Source organism: Octopus sinensis, linkage group LG21 (assembly GCF_006345805.1).
Source record: "Octopus sinensis linkage group LG21, ASM634580v1, whole genome shotgun sequence".
NCBI lineage: Eukaryota > Metazoa > Mollusca > Cephalopoda > Octopoda > Octopodidae > Octopus > Octopus sinensis.
In genome coordinates this window covers 3,102,774-3,110,273 of record NC_043017.1, presented here as the reverse complement: position 1 = coordinate 3,110,273, position 7,500 = coordinate 3,102,774, and the positions used below count along the sequence as shown (strand labels likewise).

At 42.1% G+C, this 7,500-nt stretch overlaps 1 protein-coding gene and 1 non-coding gene across 2 annotated transcripts in view; both read left to right on the top strand.

Moving 5' to 3' along the window:
- The first annotated feature begins 3,259 nt into the window (after nucleotides 1-3,259).
- Trnam-cau lies at nucleotides 3,260-3,331 on the top strand. Its single transcript has one exon. It is a non-coding gene; the product is annotated as a tRNA-Met (tRNA).
- A 3,172-nt stretch (nucleotides 3,332-6,503) lies between these two features.
- The window catches only part of LOC115222736, a 24,984-nt gene continuing 23,987 nt past the window's right edge, over nucleotides 6,504-7,500 (top strand). Inside the window, exon 1 of the mRNA XM_036511807.1 lies at nucleotides 6,504-6,725. The gene's annotated coding sequence lies outside the window, so the exon portion shown is untranslated. The remainder of the gene's footprint in view (nucleotides 6,726-7,500) is intronic.

Sequence of the window (7,500 nt, the reverse complement as noted above, 5' to 3'; positions counted from 1 at the left end):
GAACCAGTCATTACTTAGAACCGATCCTTAGGAAAACAAACAAACAAACAAAGAACAGAATGGTATGTGACCAAATCGTTCCATTACGATTTGTAAGCCTAGTACTTATTCTATCGGTCTCCTTTTGCCGAACCGCTAGGTTACGGGGGCGTAAACATACCAGCATCGGTTGTCAAGCGATGTTGGGGGGACAAACACAGACACACAAACATATACACACACATACATAAACACATATACATATATACATATATACGACGGGCTTCTTTCAGTTTCCGACTACTAAATCCATTTACAAGGCTTTGGTCGGCCCGAGGCTATAGTAGAAGACACTTGCCCAAGGTGCCATGCAGTAGGACTGGACCCGGAACCATGTGGTTGGTAAGCAAGCTACTTACCACACAGCCACTCCTGCGCCTATAGTCACAGTAACCGAAAATGTTTTGGCCATGAAATAAGTTTTTCGTGTCACAAAAAAACAAAACCAAATAAAAAGAAAAGCAATAAATATAGAAATAAAGAAAGAGAGAAAGAGAGAAAGAAGTGAATTCAAAAGCGCTCACCATGGCATTATCGAACTGTTTATTATTGATTGGACATGTGTTGCTGGGAACAGGAACACTTCAACAAGAAAAGTTTAAACATTGATACGCTCCTGCACACAAAGACTCACACACACACACACACACACACACACACACACACACACACACACACACACACACACACACACACACACACACACACTCACAAACAGACATACACACAGAAACAAACACACTCACTCACACACATACACATACATACACACACACACGCACACACACCCACAGAAACAAACACACACACACACACATACACACATATCCACACACATACACTCACACACATACACTCTTGTATACAGGTACAGACAGACATAAGCAAACACACGTTTGCACACGTTTATGCATTCACAGACAATCCTACATGTAAAACACTCCCCAAACACACACACACACATACACACACAAACACAAACACACATACACTCTTGTATACAGACACACGTTTATATATCCACAGACAATCTCACACGCAAACACTACTCACACACACACACACACACACACGCACACACATATTCACACATAATAAGCACACAGATCTACCATATATCTATTGATATTTCCAAAGGCACGTAGGAGATTACGTAACCCGAGACACGGCTATACGCACTCGCACATACAGATAGACAAACGCCTGCATTTACCATTAACTTTTATACGCACATGCACATGCACACACTCACACACACGTGCATATACACACACAAACACACAAACTTATCAATTCAGTAACAATTCTTTCATTTAACTGTGACAAACCCCCAGGGGTTTATAAAAACTGCGATATGGGTTGTAAGATTTGAGGATAACAGCTCCCGCCTTCAACACCACCAACACACACAGAGGCGCACGTACGCATAGATATATAAAGTGGAAGGCACCACATATGGTAAAATGGTTGGTGCAGAATTCAATAACGACATGGAACAAAAACATCTTTAAGTGATTATTCCGGAGCATATTCACCATAAGTTCTGGGAGCGATTTTTCGACTAACATCCGTTAAGCTGGTGCACCAGCGTGGCCGCAGTCAAATGACTGAAACAAGTAAAAGGATAAGAGAATATATTGGGTTGGCACAAAGCTTCGGTAGGCCCAAGGATATAGTAGAAGACACCTGCCCAAGGTGCCACGAAGTGGGACTGAACTCGGAACCATGTAGTTGGGAAGCAAGATTCTTACCACACAGTCTATTTCTTGAAATATAACCGAAGTGAATGAGTATTCAACAAAGATTTGTACCGTAAACATTATACGAAACCCTTTAGCATTCAGATTATTCTGTCAATGTAATGCTTGTTTATTACGTCTGCCTTAGTGAAGGTGGAAGTATTGTCTTCAGTCGTATTTGTTTGTTTGTTTGTCCGTGGATAAGATAACTAAAGAACAGCTGAATTGATTCGGATGAAACTTTCGGGGATATATGACCTTGTGCCTGGCATGAACTGATTAGATTTTGGGACCGATCCGGTACCGGACAAAGATTCTGGATAATTTTCTCGGTTTTTTAAAATTTAACTTTTGACAAGCGGTCGGGCTAATTTTTAGCATCCAAACATGAACAAGCAAGAAAAAACAACAACGCTAGGACGTAGAATAAGTACAGTGTTATTGGACGCTCAGGAGAGGAAAGAAAAGAAAGAGGATTTTACCTTTCGAGCGGAGCTCTTCATCAGAAATATAGAAAAGGTCCAAAGAAGGGAAGACGGAGAAAGAAAATCGCCAACGATACTATCTCTTTTGTGAGAGCAGTCGAGTTTATTTCAGATATTCTCATTTTAAAAATCATCCCCAGCTAATCGTTGAGAGGATGTTCGTATTGCCTTGGCGGAGGTTTGCGCTCTCTGAGTGCTTTTGTTCATATTGTTTTTTAAATTAATCATGCGGTATCTTGTAGCTTTAAGATTGCGAGCTGGCAGGAGCGTCAGCACGCCGGGCGAAATGCTCAGCCGGGGTCGACTTTGCCTTTCATCCTTTGTCTTCCATCCTTTCGTGGTCGACAAAATAAGTACCAGCTGAGTACTGAGCTCGATGTGATCGACTAACCCACCAACCAAATTTCAGGCTTTGTGCCTATAGCAGAAAGGATTATCAGCTTTGAGATTTCAGTGATGTGATCGTTTAATTTTAGAATAGCATTGTAGGGCTGGTGTGATAGGCTGGATCTGGTCAGTTTCCATATAAAACAGATTAAATATTTTGGCCTGATATGACCGGTTTGAATACTAAATGGTGAAGTTGAGTTCACCAGACATTGTCAGTAATAAAGTTGGAACTGCATATAACTTTAAATTATATTGTATGTGAATCGAAAGCTCAATTGCTATGTTGCGATGGGGGAAGCATTGATCTGTTTCTGGTTGATTTGAAAAAGACAAATGAAGAAGAATCCAGAAAGGTCTAGATCTATAGATGTGGTTTGTCAAACGTGACTTTTGGAAGCATCAACAGAGAAAAATGTCGCCTTTCAGTAAACAAATTAACAACCCGGTGTTGCTGTACGTATTGTGTGGTTAATTTATTTCGTACATTTGACAAAAGCCAATGCATAGAAATAAATAACATATAATGGATGATGTTAAAGATATAATGTAGAACAGAACAAATAATATAAGAAATATTACATTAAATAGTCCTACTGATTCCCGTTGAGCAGAGTGGCGCAGTGGAAGCGTGCTGGGCCCATAACCCAGAGGTCCGTAGATCGAAACTACGCTCTGCTAAGAACTGCTGTCAATTTTTTTTTTTTTTGTATTTATATATCTCAACCGAGTTGGCAACAAACGATGAATTGCTCAATCGCGTGAGCAATATGCTATTTGAATTAACGGGTTAATAGCTGAGTATTTCGCTTACACGTGTACCCTTAATCATCGTTACATCGTGTTTAACAAGACTGGCCATTTCAGTTACATGTACAATTAATTCAACGAGTGGGAACGGTGCGCCCCGGGTAACCCTTTTATGAGGGCAGCACTTTTGGGTCCGCCTTAATAGGCTGAATTGCCGTGGGTGGTAGTGGTGGTGGTAGGGAAACAAATTCAAGGGTTCCGCTGGACAGCAGAAACCCTCATTGGCTGGGGAACAGGGAGCGTTTGCACCCACTAAATTTTTTGTGGTGGGATGTTAATGTAAACGCCTTCTTGTAATAATACAAGATGATAAAGATTGGAGAAGACAGAAAGCGCCCACCGACCCAATGGTTTTGACATTTGTACTACTCCTTCCTATATCTATAAATAGAAAAAAATTCTTTGTCTCCATCCAATCAAAAATAAAAATCCCCCTAAATAACAAAGTGAAAAAATCTACAGTCAGAGAGTGAATTTACTACTATCATGTTCTTAAGAATGATATCAACCTCTCTGTCTATATATCTACCCTCTTTATAATGTTGGCAAATGAAATGGAGATAAGAATGTGCATTGTTCGTTTGACTGGAAACTTCTATAAGTGGCTGAAGATTGCTCAACATTTTAAAACTGATGTAATACTTACAGTGTTTAATAAAATGAAGTAGCATGAAACAATTGTACTACTCTACCTTGGATATCCTTGTTGCTTATTTTGATTATAATCACCCCATTTGATTTATATAGATAATACCATACAAAATTCTGGTGCCGTTGACCTAAGTACCATATTCATCTGAATCTAAATTTTGCTGAACTTATAATATATATATATATATATATATATATATACGACGGGCTTCTTTACAGTTTCCGTCTACCAAATCCACTCACAAGGCTTTGATCGTCCCGAGGCAATAGTAGAAGACACTTGCCCAAGGTGCCACGCAGTGGGACTGAACCCCGGAACCATGTGGTTGTTAAGCAAGCTTCTTACCACACAGCCACTCCTGCGCCTGGTATAATTAATCACCCCTGTTTCTCAATCCTCTACACTAATTGATAGATTTTGACCAGTTCTGTGCCGATCGATCAGTTAGCTAATTGATTGCCGTATGTCCATACGTGACGTGTAGTTGGGGTGTTGTGGCAATGAAACGAGGGGGAAGGGGCTGAGTTTATTTCCTTAATATGTTATTTTCCCCTCTCCCTCTCTTTGTGTCTTTCTTTCTTTCTTTCTTTCTAGCTTCACTCCTTTCTCTCCCCCTCTCTTTCACCGTATTGCTTTAGCAGTCTTCCAGTCTTTCGTCATACCATTTTCTATCACCCAGTCTCTCTACTTCTACTTATGTCTCTCTGTCTCTCTCAGTCTATCTGTCTATCTATCTATCTGTCCGTCTACCTATCTATCTATCTATCTATCTATCTATCTATCTATCTATCTATCTATCTATCTATCTATCTATCTACTATCTATCTACCTATCTATCTATCTACCTATCCATCTATCTGTCTATCTATCTATCTATCTATCTATCTATCTATCTATCTATCTATCTATCTATCTATCTATCTATCTATCTATCTACCTATCCATCTATCTATCTTTCTATCTATCTATCTATCTATCTATCTATCTATCTATCTATCTATCTATCTATCTATCTACCTATCCATCTATCTGTCTATCTATCTATCTATCTATCTATCTATCTATCTATCTATCTATCTATCTATCTATCTTTCTCAACCCCTCTCTATTTCCCTCTCTCTTTCTCTCTCTTCATCCTACTTTTCCTGTTCTCCATCAGTATTCCATCGTACTTTCCTCCTCCCCCTCCCGCTCTTCCGCCTCTTCCCCGTTCTCTTCTTCTCCGCCTACACGTCCCAACACACCCCTCTACCTCTTTACCGTCACCCCTCGCCTTCTCCCTCTTTCTTTCTCTTTCTCTTTCACCTCCTGCCCCCCCACCTCTACTCTATCTGCCAATAATAATCTCTCCTCCCACGACGACCACCACTTTTTCTCTTTTGTTTTTCTCTATCCGCAGCCAACCGATTCCTTGTATACCGTTATACCTCATCCTGGCTCTTCCGGGTGTAGCGCACCAAAATTACCCTCGATAACCCCCACCCTCCGCACATCACACCCCATCCCCCCACCACATTTGTCCGGCGCGTAACACCCCTTACACGAACGCCATCACACTTTTCTGGTTATCGTCATATCATCATCATCATCATCATCATCGACATCATCATCATCATCATCATCATCATCATCGACATCATCATCATCATCATCATCATCATCGACATCATCATCATCATCATCATCATCATCAGTATCAACATCATCGATACCAAACAGCACCATCACACACGGGGGGTAATCTCGCCGGCGAAGGTGGAGGTGGTTGTAGTTAGTGGTGGTGGTGGTGGTGGTGGTGAAACTCGAGGCGGCGGCGGTGGGGGCTGTAGTGGTGGTGGAGGTGGTGGACCTCGATGCAACGATGGCGGCGGCGGAGGCAGCGAAGGCGGCGGAGGAGGAGGAGGAGGAATGATCGAAGTGTCAACTGATACAGTGGACCTGACATTCGATCAGTTTCCTATTTCCTCGGCATCAGAATTATTATTTTTTCGTAATCGTCATCAACAGCAGCAGCATCATCATTTCATTATTATCGTTAACAACAACAGCAATAACAAGAACAACAACAACAACGACAAGAGAAAGCGGCATTGCAAGAACAGGGTACAAAAACCAAAAACAACCACAATAGCAAAAACAACAATCAGAAGTATAAACAACGTCCGAGACACGACGACGAAGGCTACAACCACCACCATCGCCACCACCATCACCACCACCATCGCCATCGCCATCGTCACAACCAACACCACCACTCCTGTCGCCACCACCACTACCACCACCACCACCACCACCACCACTTTCACCACTCCCACCGCCGTCGCTACCACCACCACTCCCACCGCCGTCGCTACCACCATCACAGCCACCTTCAGGACGACGACGTCCCTACCACCACCAACATCACCATAAAGACGACGACCAACCGCCGCCACCACCACCGCCAAGACAACACTACCAACAACAACAACAAGATACGCTATCCAGAGTGAAGGATGTATTAAGGATGCAGAGACGCTATTTCCTACGTTACGTGAATCATATTTAAATTTAACGTTTGAATTTTTTTTTAATACGTAGCACTGCCCCTTGGTGGGATCGAAAACACTGAAGGTAAGTTATCATATTTCTCACTTCACAACTACATTAGATTTCAATACCGTTTATAACTACACTGCTGTACCATATGACACACCTTACCACCCGTTTATCCGTTTATCCGTTTATCCATTTATCCGTTTATCCGTTTATCCGTTATCCGTTTATCCGTTTATCCATTTATCCGTTTATTACTGCGTAGCTGTCTCATACCATGGCGTTGTTTTTCGTTATAGAAAGGGTCGAAGTGGCAGAATCTCTAGAGCGTCGGACGAAATGTTAGTAGCGGTATTTCATTTGGTTCTATACGTTCAGAGCTCGAATCCTGCCAAATCCTGCCGAGGTCAAATTTGTCTTTCGTCATCCTTTCGACATTCTTAAATAGATCCATGGGTTGGGTTGGGTTGGGTTGGGTTGGGTTGAGTTAGAGGATTATCGCCTGAGTGGCAGTGCGAAGGGGTCATCCGCCAGCAGACGTGGAGTTGTAGGGAAATCACCAACGAGTGGTGGAGGCAGCGCTGCACGGTTACAACCCAGTCTCCACCCACCATACAGACAAACGGATTAAGTCGATTATATCGACCCCAGTGCGTAACTGGTACTTAATTTATCGACCCCGAAGGATGAAAGGCAAAGTCGAACTCGGCGGAATTTGAACTCAGAACGTAACGGCAGACGAAATACCTATTTCTTTACTACCCACAAGGGGCTAAACGCAGAGAGGACAAACAAGGACAGACAAACGGATTAAGTCGATTATATCGACCCCAGTGCGTAACTGGTACTTATT